We start from the raw sequence: 17,098 nt of genomic DNA, 5'->3' as shown, positions 1-17,098 counted from the left end.
GGTAACCCTTCCTTCAGGGGCAGGTTCTCCTGTCAAGGGGCATCCTCAGCAGGAATTGGGACATATTAATGCATTCACTCCAGCACTCTTGCCTGGCAAATCCCATGGACGGAGGAGCCTGGTGGGCTGCAGAGTCCATGGGGTCGCGAAGAGTCGGACACGACTGAGCGACTTCACTTTCACTTTTCACTTTCATGCACTGGAGAAGGAAATGGCAACCCACTCCAGTGTTCTTGCCTGGAGAATCCCAGGGATGGGGGAGCCTGGTGGGTTGCTGTCTCCGGGGTCGCACAGAGTCGGACACGACTGAAGCGACTTAGCAGCAGCAGCAGCAAGCACTAGCATGATTTATTTGAATTGACTATTCACAAAACAGTTCACAGAAAGTTGTTACAGACCACAACTCTGCAAGTGTAGCTGGTAGGGACAAAAGCCCATGGAGATGTTTCAGTGCTTAGAATTCACAACACACCTTCCCATCTGTGGCCCCCATTGAATCCCCATATCAGGGACATCCCTGTCTTTATCATCCCTTAGCAATTTGGTTCAAACTTTTCACACTGAATTACAACGAGTTGCCCACCTGTTTGACTCCTTCTCCTCACTCCCTCCCAAGACCAGGAACTATTTGAGGGTCAGGAATACTTCTTCTTTCCTGTCCTGGCACAGACGAGGTCATCAGTGTTTGTTGACTGTAACTGAATCCCACAGAGCCAGGTTAAGAGAATAGTAGTGACAGAAGGATCAGGGGTAGTAATACTAGCAAATACCTATACAGTCTTCCTACGTGCCCGACCCCCTTCTTGCTAATCGCTTTTATATAGATAAAACCATTAATTTGCACTCCAATCCCAGGTATAGATAAGTACTATTGTTATCCTTATTTTTTTAAACAGAGGAAATTGAGGCAAAGAGAGACAGAATAACTCACTCCAAGTTCACAGCAGGAACTGGCAGGGCTGGGATTTGAACCCAGGCAGTCTGGTTTAAAAGTGAAAGTGAAGTCTCTCAGTCATGGTCTGACTCTTAAGCAACCCCATGGGACTGTAGCCTACCAGGCTCCTCTGTCCATGGGATTTCCAGGCAAGAGTACTGGAGTGGGCTACCATTTCCTTCTCCTGGGGATCTTCCCAACCCAGGGATCGAACCCAGGTCTTCCGCATTGCAGACAGGCACTTTACCATCTGAGCCACCAGGGAAGCCTGGTTTCAGAGTCTGATCTCTAATCCCCACCTCTCAAATTGAACAGATGCAGACTCCCTAAGAAACAGTTTATTGTATTTTCTTGGAGGGACCCTTTAGAGAAGTATAACATGTGCAATGGGGAAATTAATAAAATTCAATTCTGCAGACAGCCATACAGAAGGAGACGCAGAGCCATACAAGAGCCATACAAGAGACGCAGAAGGAAAGTATTCCTTGTTCCCAAGCGGAAGCTCCTCTGTGCACAGAATATGTAGCTTTATACATAGCCAGGGTGCAAGGGAGGCTGCCAGGAAGAAATAAGGGAGACGTGGCTATTCTGGGCAAGGGCCCCAGAGCAAAGTGCTGGGGGTGGGAGGGGGGTGCCCTGGGCATGGTCGCAAAAGACTGACATAATTATGGAGGGCATGGTGAAGTAGCCCAAAGCAATGATTCCCACACCCTGTTGTGTTCTAGAATCACCTGGGGAGCTTGGAAAAACCCCTACACTCAGTGCCTCCCCAGAGCATTAAATCCCAATCTCTGGGGGTGGGACTAAGGCACCAGTATTGTTTTAAAGTTCCCTGGGTGATTCCAACACTCAGCCAAGTTTGAGGACCGCTGGTTCCGTTTATGCAGTGTTATTCACAGAGCAGTCTGTTCTTCCATCCTGAGCTAAAAACATGTTGGGGGCTTTAAACTGGGCATGTTCCTTCCATCTGCCTGTCCCTCACTGTGGTTGACTGTTTGGGGCCATTCTGGGGATGTGTGTTCTCTCTGTTTTCCTCGGGAGCCCTTTAAAATGAAAACAGGTTTTAGATCATGCAGCTCCAACTCAAATTCCAACCTTGCCACTTCCTGGCTGCATGACTTTGGGAATGTTATGTAACAGCCAAGCCTCAGTTTCCTCATCTACAAATAGGGGATTGTGGCAGGCAGAGTGTCTCCCCCAAATGTCCACATCCTGAACGCCAGAACCTGTGAGTACGGTACACGGCAAAGCAGAATTAGGGAAGCAGATGGATTAGGATGGCTAATCACTTGACTTTAAATATGGAGATTATCCTGGATTATCCGGGTGGATACAGTGTCATCAGAAGGGTCCTTAAAAGTGAAAGAGGGAGACCAGAAGAGTCAGTGTTAGAGCGATGCCATGTGAGAAAACCTTGGTCAGTTGTTGCTGGCTTTGAAGATGGAAGGGCAGACAGCTTCTAGAAGCTGGAAAAGACAGGAAATGAGTTCTCCCCAGAGCCTCTGGGAAATGCAGATTTGCTGACACCTTGATTTTAGCTTAATAAGACTCATTTTAGACTCCAGCACTATAAGATGATAAATTGGTGCTGTTTTACACCACTAAGTTTGTGGTAATTTGTTACAGCAGCAATCAGAAACTAATACAGGATGAATGGGAGTAAATTGGGAAGAATATGAAGATTTAAATAAGATAAATGCTGAAAAACTTGTAGCCCAACTCTTAGCACTTTGTAATTTTTAGTTGCTATGATCACTTTTATGGGCAGCCCAGGTGGCTCAGTAGTAAGAATCCATTTGCCAATGCAGGAGACACAGGAGACAAGAGTTCGATTCCTGGGTGGGGAAGATCCCCTGGAGTAGGAAATGGCAAGCCACTCCAATATTCTTGCCTGGAAACTTCCATGGACAGAGGAGCCTGGCGGGCTACAGTCCATGGGGCTGCAAAGAGTCGGACACGACCGAGCATGCTTGCACGCTTGCATGATCACTTTAACCATCACCATCCTATCAGGGAGTTGCTACCTCCTGCATTCCATGCACCTGTCACAGGGCTGCCCACTCTCTACCCATCATCCCTGGATCCACTCCCAGCTCCTGAGATGGCTGAGAGGCTTCAGTCCCTGGCTGTCAGAAGGAGGCTCTGTGACCTTGGGCCCACACTGGTAGGAACCAGCCTGTCTTTCTTGGACAGAGCAAGAGGCTCCCCGGAGGCCTGTAGTGCCCATTAACACAGCACGGACCAGTGTTTTGCTTCCGGACTCTGTTCTTGAGAAGGAAATGGGGCGAGGGAGGGGAGAAGGGGAGAGGCTGGCGAAGAGAGGCCCCCAGGGAGTCTTCCTGACCACCAGCTAAGAAAGCATCATGGGAATGGTCAGCAAGGGCCTCAGAGACTTACTCTAAAGGACTAAAGGTGTCCAGCACCTCAACAGTTGCCAACAGCAGGCAAGAGCTGGACCACCAGGCCAAGAGCAGAGGGCTGGGTTTGACAGGCAGGGTCTAAAATTAAATCTCTGTCAAGCCCCTTGTTTGAGCCAGGCTCGCATGGGCCCTTTCCCCAATTCTTGTAGCTGATGCTCACTACCCTCCTTGTGGCCACTATGATCTCATCCTACAGAGGAGAAAACGTACTGGGGCAGTTCAGTGCGTCACCTGAGGTCACCCATTAGCATCAGAGCTAGCATCAGAACATCATGGGATTCAAACTTTTGATTCCAACTCTAGAAGTCTCCACTCTGTACCATATCTCATTTTCCTTTCATAAAGGCCCAATTAATACTTTAGTCATTATTGATTTAATCCAGGGAGCATGAGAACACAACCAGTGCACACTGTTGATCGGTATCCACACCCTGAAGTGGGCCAGCCATGAAAATGTAGACGCTCCAGAAACCACAAACTAGAAGGCGCTTCAAAGAAATTTCACCCCAGATGAATCAATCTCGTGTTAGCGTGGCATGGCCACAATTGCAATTCTACGTAATGATCACAAACCTGGATTTCACGTGGCCCCCTGAAATGGACCAGACCGGTGAGAAGAGGCCCATTCCCTCCCCACCATGGGCGCCCAAGGACTCCCACCAAATTAGAATGTTGCACCAGCCCTGGGAACTAAATTTATCCTGAAACGACACCCAGATCAGAATGTTCTCGGCTAGAAGAGATCCTGTCCCTCATTGTCCTCCTCTCTTTTTCCAGAGCCAGGCAGTATCGGCTGTCAATTCAGCCCTGTCCACTCATTCTGAAAGCCACACACATCCATGAGGCCAGCCCACAGTGACAGGCATCCCACGTGTAGATACAAAGGGCAGGAAAGGTTGAAACGAGCAAGAAAGGAGAGCAGAGAAGACGGAAGAGAAGGTGGAATGAGGCAGGCCTAGATGATGCTGATAAGAGGTTTGAAAAGACACTGAGAAGAGGGGGAATAAATGGCACAGACGCAGGGTGACTGTGACAGGCTCTTCCAGGATAAGCCAACAGGGGCAGGAGAGGTGCCTGTCTGAAGTCAGTGGCTCCTTTTCAAGCCTCAGGCAGCATGTCTCCTCCTCCATTTCCCTGGCGTTTGGACTTTTCAAACTCACTACAAACTGAGACGCTCCCACATCAGCCTCAGGTGATATCACTGCTCCTGCAGGTGACAAGTTGGGCCTTGGGGACAGGAGCCCGCCCTGCCAACACTCCAGGAGGGTGGCCGTTCCCGCCACACCCCCTCCCCAATGCCGCAGGCAGAGGAAGGCCGAGAACTCCCTGCCTGAGGGAGGCTGCTGGGGAGCTGTGTATATTTAGGTAGAGGCTGGATTAGGGAACAATAAGAGCGAAACTGTAAAATCCTGAGGTTCTCGTAAATCTCATCAGTGCAGTTAAGCATCTAAAAAGATCTGACAGAACAAGACAAACCGGGCTCCCCAAGAGGCCCTGGCTCCTGGTGGGGTCGTGTTCCGTCAATGAGATCACAGAACCCCAGGTTCTGGAGGGGTATTTTTCCATTCCTCTCCATCTCGAACAAGAGCTTACCAGGTAGCTGTCATCTTTATGTCTAAAGATCCCCCAAGGAAGGAGCTCTTCATCGTTTCCTCAAGCTCAATGGTGTGCTTTAAAGTCAGAGCAGGTGCTTAAGCTTGCAGAAGGGGTGGGGGGGTGGCTTTCCACCAAAATCTCCACTAGTCCCCCCTCCACCAGTCCTCCCATCCCCACCCCCACCTCTGGTCTTAACGCTGACTACTGATGCTTTCTCAATCTTACATAAAATGCTTTGCTGATGCAACTTGGGGATCAATTGTCTGGCTTCCTTCCCCAGCCCCCCACCAGATCTGTGAGCCCTTTCTGATAAACAGTTAAGGATTGGTGCCTCTGTAGACAAGGATGCCTCATCTCTCCTGATCTTGCTTGCCAGGTTCTGGGTCCAGCCTTTTTTTTTTTTCTTAATAATCTTATTTATTTTTTCTTCATTGCTGTGCAGGCTTTTCTCTAGTTGCAGCAAGCAGTGGCCACTCTGGCTGAAACGCAAAGGCTTCTCATTGCGGTGACCACTCTTTTTGCGGAGCACTGGTTCTGGTGTGCTCGGGCTTCAGTAGTTGTGGCATGCAGACTGAGTAGTTGCAGCTCCCGGGCTCCAGAACACAGGCTCAGGAGCTGTGGCACAGGGGCTCAGAGGCATGTAGGGTCTTCCCGGCCCAGCGATCAAACCCGCATCTCCTGCACTGGCAGGTGGACCCTTCACCCCTGAGCCTCCAGGGAAGCCCCTCAGCCTTTCCATTTGTTCTCGCTTCCAACCACTGCCTTTATGGCCAGATGTATCCCTCCCCTTTCCTAGAAGCCCTGAGTTTCCCCCCACCCACCTCCTCATCTTCTCCAGCAGGTCTCTTTCCCTCAAGGCCCTTACCCCGCCCACATCTGCAGAAACTGCACCCAGCCTTCAAGGCCCAACTCAAAGTTCCCAGAGGCAGCGGCCTCATTTCCACCCCCGGGGAAGGCCCTGGTGTACCCACACCCGAACTCGCAGCTCAGCCCCCAGCACTTGGCACCCCAGGCGGTGAGTATCTGAGTGCTTATCTACCCATTGGATCACACGCCTGCTTAGGGCAGGGGCCTTGCCGTCCACGTGGTGCCAGGCTCATAACAGACCTTCAATAGCTCTGTGTCAGATAAATTAATCACCTTTTGTCCAGTCCTCAGGGGAGGCGGAGAGCGGTTGCTATTTCTAACAGCAGCAGGAAGGCAAATATGGCCCTGCCCTCCCCCTACTCCCCCTCATTCCACACACACACACCCGAAAGTGGTCATTTCTCTCTGATCTCAAATCAACAAGGATTCTAGTACATTCTGGCAAGAGGCACAAGAGAGAGCTGAGAGGCGCCTTGGAGAGCACGTAGCTCCCCACCCTGGTTACACAAATGGAGGACCTGAGGGTTGAGAGAGGCAGGGTGTGTGGGCACACACAGAGGACCAGCGTCAGGGGCTCACCCACCTCCCCCACGGAGCAGCCGAGGGGTGTTGAGCTCAGAGGCCGCGGCCACTCTGCACCTGGCGGGTGGCTCCACCGTGGCTGCTCGCTGATCTCTGGTTGTGCCTGCGGCCAACACAGCCACTGGTCAGCAGTCACGGCCAAGTCCAGCTGCTGCAGCCGAGAGTGGCTTCAGGAATGTTGGAGTCCGGGCAGCACTCTCCTATGACGCAGGCTGCTGGGACAGCGTTGTGACGACCCAATCCTGCCAGTGGCCAAACACCTACCTCACCCTTTCATTCACAGATGGTGAGGAGCACAGAGACGGGGTCCACTGGGCAGCTCACGACTCCTGTCCCACACCGGACCACCGCTCAGTGAGCGCTGACGTGGTGTGCACACACGGCTGGGCTCGTGAGGGAAGGTGGGTAGGAGGGCGCATAAAGCCACAGCCTAGGGGGAGGCCACGAAATGTTTAGAATGAGAAAGATCTGCAAAGCCTTGAATTTCTTCTTCTCTACATCTCCTGCCTTTAATTCAACAAAAGGAAGTTTACTTCCCCAGATTCCATTTCTGGTGCCACATTTGTATCAATGGCTTGCATGAAGCTGTCACAGTCAAGCTTATCAAATGTGAGAAGACATGAAGCCAGGAGAGCCCCAAACACAGGCTGCTGAGCGAGATGCTAAAAGACCCAGATAGACTAGAGTGAAGGGCTAAACCAAATGAACGTGGGGAAAAGGCACAGATGCAAATGACAGGCGCCACTCTCGTCCCCAAAAGCCAACTAGACAAGCAAGGGTGGGAGCTTGGGGACAAGGGGGTGGAGGCCTGCGGCTTGGCTTGGCAGCTCTGTGTAGAGGACAGAGGGTTTTAGCAAACATTCCATTCAACGTGGGCTAAGGGGTTACCGTCCGAGTTGGGGCACTAGCTGTCCTTGGCTATAGAAATGGAATGAGCGGCAGTCCTCTGTCCTGAGCAGCTCACACCCCCAGGCAGGTGCAGAGGGAGGGCACTGCGCAGAGCAGTGGGCAGGATGGAGACAGGGCTCTGATGACTGCCAGGGAAGCAGGGAATGTCTCATATAGGCAGCAGAAGACAATGGGAAGTCCTGTGTCCAATCCAAGGGGGCTTCAGTGTGAAACTGTTGACCCCTTACCACAGGAACAGTTGGAAGGAGGAGGAAGGAGGGCTGGGGAAACTGAGCAGGCTGCTGACGCCTGATGCACCCAGGACACTGGCAGCCAAAGGCGCCGTGTCCAAAGGGAAGGCCAGGCGCAGCCCAGATAGGCGCTGACTAGGCCTGAGGGCCAGAAAGTGAAAGTGAAAGTCACTCAGTCATGTCCGACTCTTTGCGGACCCCATGGAGTATACAGTCCATGGAATTCTCCAGGCCAGAACACTGGAGTAGGTAGCCATCCCCTTCTCCAGGAGAGCTTCCCAACCCAGAGATCGATCCCAGATCTCCCACATTGAAGGCAGATTCTTTACCAGGTGAGCCATCAAGGAAGCCCTGAGGGCCAAGCGGCTAGCAGAGAAGTAGGAGCCAGTCTCTTAGAGGGTGGGGGTTGGAGGAGGACAAAAAAGAGCAAGACCCAATAGGGCCCCAGCCAGGCAGCCAGAGCTTCAAAGAAGGCTCTAGCCAAGCAGGGATCAGGAGGGAAAGCAGGGAAACCAAAGGATCATCCAGTCTTGATGGAAAGCCACTTAGAATTGGCAGCCCCTAGCTCCCTGAGGGTGCTGGACCTCATCCCTGGGGTAGGCCTGGGACCCAAGGGGAGGACAAGAGGGCAATTAGCATAAGGAAGGGATTTCTTTCTTTCTTTAACTCTTTATTTGGTATTGGGGTATAGTTTTAGATGAACAGTGAAGGGACTTGCCTTACATATACATGTGTCTGTGTGTGCATGCAAAGTTGCTTCAGTTGTGTCGGGCTCTTTGCAACCCTATGGACTGTAGCCCGCCAGGCTCCTCTGTCCATGGGATTCTCCAGGCAAGAATACTGGGGTGGGTTGCCAAGCCCTCCTCCAGGGGATCTTCCCATCCCAGGGATCAAACCCAGGTCTTATGTCTCCTGCATTGGCAGGCAGGTTATTTACCACTAACGCCATCTGGGAAGCCTCATAGATGTATCCATTCTCCCCCAAATTTCCCTGCCAAGGGAAAAGGTTTCTAACAGGCAGAGGGGCCACCATAGGGCAGAGCAGAGGCTGGGGCTCCCTCCTGGAACTGGGGCTAAGGGCCTGGGGTGCTGCCACAGGGTTGAACCAATAGCGTCTGGGTTGTTGTTCTGCCCTGGGCTTTGTCATGTCCGCTCTTGCCCTTTTTTGGAGAGGAGTCCCCAGTGGGTGAGCCCAAATTTCAAGCTGCCTTCTTATCCTGCAGGAACTAGGGGCAGGAGAGACAGACCGAGGATGGAGCTCTCACCTAACGAGAGCTTAACGGGCCTGGAGATAGTCCACTCGAGTCAGCTCTGCCTCTCAGCAGCCACATGACTTTGGCCATGTCACTTACCTTCCTAGACCTCAGTTGTCCTATCTGTAAAGCAGGGATAATAACAGAATTCACTTCACAGGACTGACCTGAGGATCCACTGAGATCATACAGGACACAATTTCTGGCACATAAGAGATCAACAAACAGAGCCTTGGCCTTCTTGTCTTTTGTGGGCTTACAAACCTTTTTTCAAATCTAAACTTGGAAGCAGAACCTGGGCATGTGATATAAGGGTGTCAAGACGGGGTGAAGGTAATTTCAGGGACTGACACAGTGAGGGGGGTATGCTGGTAGGAGATGCATGTGTGAAAAAAGCCCCCAGACTCAGAGGGGGAGCCCACACACCCATGAGCCATCGGGTGCCTGAAGGTTACATAAAGGTGACAAAGTCAGGACTTCCGTAGTAGGCCAGTGGTCAAGACTTTGCCTCCCGATGCAACGGGTACAGGTTCAAACCCTCGTCTGAGAGCTAAGATCCCACGTGCCTCATGGCCAACAAACCAAAACCTAAAACACAAAAAAAAGTTTAACAAATTCGATAAAGACTTTAAAAATGGTCTATGTAAAAAAAAAAAAAAAATCTTAAAAAAAACTGACAAAGTCAGTTCTGAAGATGCACGGTGGTGATGGCTACGCAACAATATACCTGAACTTACTCCCACTGACTGAACTGTACCCTTAGAAATGGCTAACATGGTAAGTTTTACATATCCATTTACAACAATTAAAAAAAAATTAGTGACAAAGTTACAACCGGGGCCCAGGGTCCCTCCCACACAGCCACCAGCTTTGTACCAGTGATGTGTTCAGAGGAAATGGAATTCTGCTGGATTGAATCGTATTGAATTCTTTAATTCCAAGATAAACTCGGCACATTTCATCTCTTTTCCAATTATTAGGTTTGGGAGAATTTGAGCCGTGGTGATTTTGCCATCTATTCTCTTAAAAACAAAAAGATGTCATTTTACCAGGTTCCTGCTGAACAGAGAGACTAGAATTATCAGCATTTTCTTGGTCGTATAATGCAATGAAGTCTCCAAACAGTAAAAATTCTACCATGCCTTCCAATTTCCCAAACCCTCAGAGAGTCGATTATCTTTAGCTCAGATTTAGAATCACTGCAGTCCTACTACATACAGCCCCCCTTACAAGCACAGCAGGGACAGCCACTGAGACGGTTACGAGGAAGCATGGCCCTCGTGGAGCTCATAACCGAGCTAGACGTGTCCTAATCGGGAGGAAGCCCTGGGACCCTGTGGTGCTTTCCAAACACACATCCCCAGGCAGTGGGGTTCCCTAGCCTGCAGGGTCCAGAACATGGCACAGGGGATCTGACGCCCATCCCTAATGTAGAGCAGGGATGAAGAGATCATCATCTGAAAACAGTACCGACCACAGTACAAAAGCAGCATGGTCCAGCGGCTAAGACTCCACACTCCCAGTACAGTGGGCCCAGGGTTCTATCCCTGGTGAGGGAACTGGATCCCATGTGCCACAACTAAAGGATCCTGCATGCTGCAACTAAGACCCAGCACAGTCAAATACATACAAAAATATTTTGAAAAGAACAATACAAAACAGAATGAATTAACTGAAAAAGTCATGGACAGTGCACATCTGCACTCACAGGGAAACAGAATATTCTATTAAGTTGAACATGTGCTCCCCAGTGACTTTGAAGAAGTGGGAGTTTGTATTCATGGAAAGGAGGTTGGAACTGAGTGCTGAGGAAGGGAATTTGGTCACTGACTTTAATTATCCTAAAAGCTTTAAGATGTCTGACCAGATTATATTTGTAAGAGACTTAAGAGGAGTCACCTTTAAACTTAAGTATGTTGGAGCCAAGGAACTGTCCTTTTGATTGTTTGCTATTTCAAGTTCAAGGCTATACTAAGGGGATAGCCAGCTCCCTTTGCGGACAGAAAAGGGAGGCAGTTAGGAGAAGGGACAGGTTGCTTGGACAGTCCCACACAAGGGCCTCCTGAATGCAAACTTCATCCGTTCTTGCTATCAAAAATCATTCAGGGACTTCCCTGGTGGTCCAGTGGCTAAGACTCTGGGCTCCCAATGCAGGGGACCCAGACTCAATCCCTAGCGGGGGAAACTAGATTCTGCACGCCACAATTAAGAGCTTGCGTGTGGCAGTGAAGACCAAAGACCTCCCATTCCACAGCTAAGACCTGGTGCAGCCAAATAAATAAATAATGATAAACATTTTTTTAAAAAACATTCATACCCACTCTGTCTACATTTTTCTCTCCTTATCATGAGCATCCTTCCAACATGGAATACTGGATACAATCAGAGGTCCCAGAGATCGTCTGATCTAATCTGCCTACTTTACAGGTGACAAAACTCAGGTAGAGAGAGAAGTGGCCTACCCAAGGTCACACTGTGATCAGTACCCCAGACAGACCAGGCCCCTCACACCGTGCAAAGAGGGCAGAGGCTTGTTGGGAGGAAGTGCCTTGGATGGGGCAGGCACTTGGGCTACTTTTCCCACTCCGGTCACTCATTAGCTGTCTGTGTTGGGACAATGATCTCTTGTATCCCTGAATTATAGCGGAAGCTTCTTGAGAAGTATGCCTCGGCCCTCCTCCTTTCCCAAGGCTAGGTGTGTGGTTTCCAAGGTAACGCACAGCTGGGTGGATTCAGCCTCCCAGGCACCACCTCATCTTGAACCAGCAGGGGAAGAGGAGTGGGAGGTGAGGTGACACCACCTCCCCATTTACAAACAGTGACTCCTTCCGAAACCAGTTTCCCTTCTGTCCCCCTGCCAAGGTCAAGGGAAGAGGACACCTCTGACATCCTGGAGTCCTGGAGCTGAGGAAGCTTCTGGAGGACTTGGCAAGAGGTGACTGCCTGGAAGTCAATGGAGCTGCAGGCAGCTGACTCCGGAAGTCTGGGACTGGCCCTCGAGGCTGGGGCAAGTCTGAACATGCCCAGGGCAATGGTTTTCACACCTGTTAACAGACGCCCTGTCAAGAAGCATGACACAGGATGACATTTCCAACTGCCAAAACAGAAAGTCAACACAGGCAGCTGAGAAACAGCCTGCTGCTCCCTAGGCATGCCGCCCTTGGGCTCTGGGGGGCCCCGAGATGGCAGCAGGAGACCACCACCCCTAAGGAAGGGCAACATGGCAGGAAAGCCCTCTCTGGGACAGAAAGGGTTAAAGCCAAGTGTTCAAATATTTAGCAAATAAAACCAAAATGTCACACAGAGACTGCCAAGGCTGGAGTGGTAACCATGGCAATCCATGGCCAGCTGCAGATCTGAGTGTGAAGAGGCTCTGGGACCAAGGCCTGTGATGAGAGGGGACAAGAAGGGACAAGAGGGCGATGCAGAGGATCACAGTGGGCCTGGCCAGCCCAGCTCACAGAGGGCAGCCTGCCAAGACCCTGGACCCCTTATGATGCACAAGCCAGGGACTTCAGGCCAGTCTGTCAGTCTTAAAGAGACTCCGTTTGGTCTTCTATGGACCGAGGAAAGAATCAATCTACCCGTCTGACCCCTGGGCTTGTTGTTCATTCATTTGGTTCCAGTTATCGAATCCCTGCCGTGTGCTGGCTGCTCTTGCCTGTGGCACAGAGCTGAGAGTCCGAGTCAGTCCCCACCTCCATGGACCTGTGGCCAGAGCAGACACAGGTGAGAAACAGTGTCCAGGTCAGAACCCAGCCAACTTCTAGAAGGGGCACCTTGCCCAGGGAGTGGGGGCGGCCAGAAAGCTTCCTGGAGGAGGTAAAAACCTAAAAGTCAAAGGGGTAAAGGCAGGCAGGCAAGAGGTCTGACAATATACCCGACAACGCTCCAAAAAATACACAGCACTAGACAAGATGAGAGGTGACGCCGTTGTCACCGAGGGGGCTGCCGATGCGTCATCCTCTCAGCTTTCTGTCTTTGAAGGGTAGTCTGACAAGGACTCGTGGTATTCGGACTGAGCAGCACTGGCCCCTCTTTCCTCCTTCCCTTTCAGCCATCCAGGTGCAGGCAGGTCGTTGGGAGGCCCGGCACTGTCCTCTGGACACATTCCCCGTTTCCAGTCTCCCTCGTGTGCGGCCATCTGTCCGGGGACTGTTTGTTGGCACAGGGCAAGAAATGGACGTGAGCTCGGCAGAGGAGGCCACTATCCAGAACATTCCAGTCAAGTCCTAAGGTTCTGAAGGAGCTCATGTCCTCGGACCAAGCAGGCTGAGGGGCTATCCAGGGGCTTCAGGATCTCAGGGGTCCCCTATCTATCCGTTCAGCTCTAAAGGAGGACCTTGGCCACTGGCCCATCCACGATCCCCAGTGAAGGCCATTCAAACCCATCAGTCAACCAGCTAGAGACACCATTAGGAAATGTCTATCAGGGGCTCGCAAGGACAGAGATCCCAGCCCCACCAGGGTGAGGCAGCTCCCTTCTCCCCTGGAAGACAGACAGACGTTCCTTTCTCTCCTCTTTAATGCCCCTGAAACGCTCCAGGCCAGTTTCATCCCAAACATGCACAGGACTCTGCTCCTGGTGAATACACTGCTTGGTTAAAATGTCATCTCCCTGTGACAGGTTCCCAGCCCTCTGTGGCCACCTAATGTTTCATACACACACACCTCACACCTCAAAGCTTATCAGCCTGGGTCCCAGTGGATCGAGGTCTAGGACAAGCAGCTTCCAAAGGCAGGGACCAGGTCTCAATTAGTTCTGGATCCTCCATGTCTGACATACAGTAGTCCTCACCTAACAGATAGAATGTGACTTGAGCCCGGTTTCTTCTAGAAGGAGAAGGGAAAATAAGGGAATAGAGCAAGACTCAGCCTGAACCTTCAGTCCATTCCCTGAAGGGAAGACACTCCTACTAACTCATTTATTTTTTTTTTTTTTCCTACTAACTCATTTAGCAGTGGACCCCTAAAGCATCAGAATTCCCAGTGACTCAGCGGTAAAGAATCTGCCTGACCATACAGGATTCACAGGAGATTCAGGTTCGATCCCTGGGTCGGGAAGATCCCCTGGAGAAGGAAATAGCAATCAGCTCCAGTATTCTTGCCTGGAAAATCCCATGGACAGAGGAGCCTGGTGGGCTACAGTCCGTGGAGTCACAGAGTCGGACGTGACTGAGTGATTGAGCACACACAGGCCCAAAGCATGTGAACCAGTGACACCTCCTGTGTTCCAGAGGCCCACGTCCCTGTGACAGCAGGTTTCACGTGCCCAGAAGGGTACTCCAACCTACGGGACCATCGTGCCAGGGCATGTGAGCCTTTCCGTAACATGAGCTGTCTCTTGAATATAATTTCATATGTCTTACAATCTGAAGTAATCTCCCTGTAAGCTGAGAATTCTACGGCTACTTCATAAAAATATCCACATTTACACATAACTTAAAGTCTCCTTTTATTGGTCTCCTGTGTTTCAGATGCATGAGGTTGAAGTATCTTGTCACTATTCTGTTTCTGTCAGATCTGAAGTGGACTAGAAGGCTCTGGAGGCCAACAGCAGATTGTGATCTGATTGATGCTTTTCACATTGAATATGGCCAGTAATCACAGACTGAAATTAATGATCTCTCAAGTTCCCGTCCACACTGGATGATGGGAAATCTGCCACTGCCTATGTCCCAGGCTAGGTTCACAGCAGTCTCCCCATTTTAGTTTGACAGACGTTATCTGAGCCCCGCTATGTGCCAGGCACTGTCCTGCAGCTTCCCGCCCCTATGGCTTCCTTGAGGACACCAAAGCTCGGCTCCACATCTCCAGATGTAGACGTACCTTCACTTTCCACCCGCCCCCCCAGGCCCTAAGCCAGGGCACTTCCTCCCTGGGGCACCCAGACCAGAAGCTGGCTGCTGGGTATTTCCTCCCTCTCCACTGGCTCCTTCCTGCGGAGCTGACAGACAGCGCCGTCTCTCCAGGTCACACATGCAGACCAACAGCTCTCCCTCCTCACTGCGTCCTCCCCAGTGGCCACTCTGCCTTCCTTGATTCACAGCCAAACTTCCCAGAAGACTGACCAGTATGCAGTCTCCACTTTCTCACCTCCTACTTGGTCCTCCGTTCCCCTTCCACCGCCCCGTGACTGCCACTCCCAGTGACAGGGCTGATAAAGGGCACAATGACCTGCCCACAGCCAAATGCAAAGGGCCAGTGTAGTCCGACTCCTTGGCCCCTTGTGACAGAACTGGCACTTCCTTCCCTGTCCCGGCTTCCTGACTCCCTCTCCTGGGGTCTCCTCTGACCTCCCTAACTCTTTTCTTCTCCTTTGTGGGTCTATCTGCCTCCTCCCACTTCTCACTCGATGATGTCCTTCTGGGGGTCTGTCCCCTTCCTCCTCTCATCCCACTGCCCACTTCCCACCAGGCCTATCCTCTTTATCACTATCCTGGAGGCAGCTGGATGCCCACCCTCCCCGCAACCTGAACTTGGACATGTCCAAACTAACCTGGTCGTCATTTCCCACCTCAACCTCCTTCTGTGGTTTCAACCATAATGAATGGCACTGCCAGCCACTGAGTTACCCAAGCAACGGCTGGGCTCCTCATTTCCCACAGACAGTACCTCCAACCTAACAGGTGACCAAGTCTGATCAATTCTACTTGCTCGACATCTCTTAGGCACAGTCTCTCCTGTCCCAGCTCTGGTCTTGCCCTGATTCAGGGTGTCACCATCCCTCATTTCGACCATGGAAACATGCTTCCAATTAGGCTCTCTGCCTCTGAAATTGGCCCTTGCAACATTTGCCATGCTACAGCAAAAATGCAAATCTGATCATCTGTCTCCCTAACTTAAACCCCTTCCATGGTTCTCCCTGCTGCCCACAGGACACTTCTAAAGCCCTTCAGCAAGACAGATGAGTTCCCGCTGGTCCTGCCATGCTCCAGAGTGGACCCGCCCTCTGCCCAGGATGTTGTCCTCGAGGCATTCTGACTGTACTCTGCAGTTTCCCGTCTCAGAGCCTCTGTATATTTTGAGGCCTCTGCCTGGGATATCCTTTCCTTGCTGTCAGCACACAAACGCATCCTCACTGAAGCTAAGCTGTTTTGCACATATTATCTAATTTGATCTGTACAACAACCCTGTGGTGGGTATTGTTAGTATCATTTTCCAGAACCCACGTTTGAACTACTAAAAAATCTGTGTTCTCAGCCTCCTGCTATCCTGCCTTTCAGGATGTCACTAAAGACATTAATTAGGGCCACAGTGACAACTCCTTGCAGAAGCAAAAGTGATTTCAAGGTTTCCAGCACAGAGGACTGGGTGCCTGTCTCAGGGTCTGCACAGAGTAGGCCCTCGTTAGGTACACACTGCATGAATGGACGAGCTAGATGGATAAGAAGGGGTGAGGAGGGAGGGTCCAGGGGAGCAATAAAGCATTCGGTGTTTCACTAGTCAGAATGGCCATCATCGAAAAGTCTACAAATAATAAATGCTGGAGACAGTGTGGAGAAAAGGGAAGCCTCCCACACTGTTGGTGGGAATGTAAATTGGTGCAGCCACTATGGAAAACAGAAAGGAGGTTCCTCCGAAAACTAAAAATAGAGTTGCCATATGATCCAGCAATTCTACTCCTGGGCATCTATCCAGAAAAGATGAAAACTAATTCAAAAAGATATGTGCACCCCAATGTTCATAGTGGCACTATTTAAAATAGCCAAGACATGGAAGCAACCTAAGTGTCCGTTAACAAATGAATGGATAAAGAAGATATTGTATTATGTGTATACACGAGGGAATACTAATTCGCCATTAAAAAGAATGAAATAATGCCATTGCAGCAACATAAATGGACCTAGAGATTATCATATGAAGTAAGTCAGAAAGAGAAAGACAAATAAAATATGATGTCATTTACACGCCGAATCTAAAATATGACACGAACTTACGGGAGGCTAGTGGTAAAGAAGCCGCCTGCCAATGCAGGAGATGCAAGAGACGCAGCTTCCATCCCTGGGTCAGGAAGATCCCACGGAGTAGGAAATGGCAACCCACGCCAGCGTTCTTGCCTGGAAAACCTCCCCCTGCACAGAGGAGCCTAGCAGGTTATAGTCAGTGGGGTCACAAACAGTTGAACATGCCCGAGCAGAGTAAAAAAGAAGAAGAACTTATTTACAAAGCAGAAACAGACTCACAGACATAGAAAACAAACTTATGCTTATCAAAGGGGGAATAAATTAGGAGTTTGGAATTAACAGATACACACCACCCACAATAAAATAGATAATAAAGACCTACTATATAGCTATATAGGGA

The 17,098-nt window shown here is 50.6% G+C and overlaps 1 protein-coding gene across 7 annotated transcripts in view; it reads right to left on the bottom strand.

The window, feature by feature from the left end:
• KCNN3 (potassium intermediate/small conductance calcium-activated channel, subfamily N, member 3) overlaps positions 1 to 17,098 on the bottom strand; it is a 170,650-nt gene that overhangs the window by 101,989 nt on the left and 51,563 nt on the right. The window contains exon 1 of one of the 7 annotated variants that reach the window (XM_010838336.1): positions 6,401 to 7,761. The exons of the other annotated variants lie outside the window; for them this stretch is intronic. The gene's annotated coding sequence lies outside the window, so the exon portion shown is untranslated. Of the gene's footprint in view, positions 1 to 6,400; positions 7,762 to 17,098 lie in introns of those variants that run through there. 7 annotated transcript variants of the gene reach the window in all.

This window comes from Bison bison, unplaced genomic scaffold (assembly GCF_000754665.1).
Source record: "Bison bison bison isolate TAMUID 2011002044 unplaced genomic scaffold, Bison_UMD1.0 scf7180017864093, whole genome shotgun sequence".
NCBI lineage: Eukaryota > Metazoa > Chordata > Mammalia > Artiodactyla > Bovidae > Bison > Bison bison.
Note: the sequence above shows the minus strand (reverse complement) of the source record. Positions and strands in the feature narration are given on the sequence as shown.